Below are 1,994 nucleotides of genomic sequence, written 5' to 3'. Positions count from 1 at the left end.
ATTAATTGGTTAATTATATGATAATTAAGCTAATTTTTCACGTTCAGATGTGGGTTAGTGGGGCAGCGTCGGTTATGTAACCAATGAATTAAAATGAAAATGGTTTTCATTTTGAATCGTCCATCCAAAAGAAAAAGGGAGAGCGTGCTGGTGAAATCTAATCGATCGCTTAATTATTTCAAGAGCCTATATGATAGTCGCTCTTCGTCTAGACGATCATCCACCTCACGCCTAAACGATCGCATACTAGTTCCTACACGATCAGATAGCTTCCCTAAACGATCGTAGCGTGTGCCGAGATTTCTAAGCGATCGTATACCATTTCCTAAACAATCGTTCAGTAAAATCTACACGATCGTGTAGTTTCTCCTAAACGATAAGCATTGTGCTATACAATAATACTTTTTTTCCTCCCATTTTCTTATCGCTTACACGATCTGGTCTTCCTCCTTCCTCTACCTAATTCACCAAAGATCACGCTTTGGGTTCTTTCTGAGAATACCCGAGGCTCTTTTTTGGTGGTGTCGTCCCCGCTGCGTTCGTGCTTGTGCGGTTGTTCGTGCTGCTGTAGTTGATGCAGCTGCTGGGTGTTGGTAGACCGCGTGGAGGTTTCTGCTGTGTTGAGTTTCGAAGTTTGAAGTCTGTCTTCAACTGGTATGGCACTCTCTCCCTTGTTATATCTTGTTCATAGTATGCCGTTAATTAAGATTTATTTGCATAACTGTGCGTTTGAATGTATATTGTTGTATTTCGGTCACTGTGAAATTGGAGCGATCCGAACGCGCTCATGAAACTCTTCGGTAAGAGATCCCTCATGCATATGGTTACATACTGATAGGCGTTTTGTATGTTGTGCGGTAAATCCATAATGGTTCGTCCAATTTTTATGCCCAATCTTTATGTGTTGTATCAACAACTTTTTCAAGGATCAACTTGATCTTTCGATTAGATACTTTGACTTGCCCATTAGTCTATGGGTGGTAGGTCGTCGTGACTTTATGATTGACGTTATATTTGATAAGACGTTTGTTGATGATGTAGTTTATGAAGTGAGTTCCTTCAACGCTTGTAATAGCTCGTGGTGTGTTGAAGCGAGGGAAGATATTCTTTTGGAGGAATTGAGAAATGGTTGCCGCATCATTGGAAGCACATGAGACAACTTCTACCCATTTTGAAACATAATCCATAGCTACTAAAATGTAGCTGTGGTCATTAGATGGTGGAAATGGGCCCACGAAGTCGTTACCCAAGATGTTAGCTTCTGATATAGTAGTTATTGCATCTCGTTCCTACCAGAGATGTTTCCAGTGTTGGGTTTTATGCTCTAAAACTCGTAGATAATAATTGTTATTAATTGACTGTCATCAATAAAGAGTTATAGATGTTAAATCAATAAATGTTATTGTTTGTATTGTTGTCTAATTTATCTTAATAACCCCAAATCCAATAAACTAACATCCAAGGTAGTCTTGAGTCTTGATCTAGAGACATACGGGGATCAATGTTCAAGATACAACCTAAAGGGTTTATAGTATAAAGATAAGGTTGAGTACCTTATTTTGGTATTACTATGGACACGACTGATAACGGACAGAAATGCACGTTATCATAGTGCTAAGTTCTTAAACAATGCTGGCTTGCGTTGATAAAATATGTTAGATTGCGTCCAAAAAGTATCAAATTCATAATATCGCGGTCGCATGCGTTCATCGCATAGAAACAGTTAATTTTTGTGTTTTTATGCAGAATATGCGTTAATACAAGGCAGAAATTGTGATCATAGGAAATCATTGGTCGAGCGCAGCATTACCGAAAGATTTTTCGGTGATTGTGTTCGCAAACATTTGGTCAAGAATGATTGCCGCATCTTGGTGGGCGCAACTTGGTGGGCGCATCTGAGTGAAAGGCATAATTAATCGCGATGGGACAGAAAGCTGATGACGGTCGAATCCGAATTAAGTTGACAACCGCTAACGATAACAAGTACATTCAGC

Source organism: Benincasa hispida, chromosome 4, assembly GCF_027475165.1.
Source record: "Benincasa hispida cultivar pf3 chromosome 4, pf3_genome.v1.1, whole genome shotgun sequence".
NCBI classification, from domain to species: Eukaryota; Viridiplantae; Streptophyta; class Magnoliopsida; order Cucurbitales; family Cucurbitaceae; genus Benincasa; species Benincasa hispida.
This window is presented reverse-complemented; position numbering follows the sequence as displayed.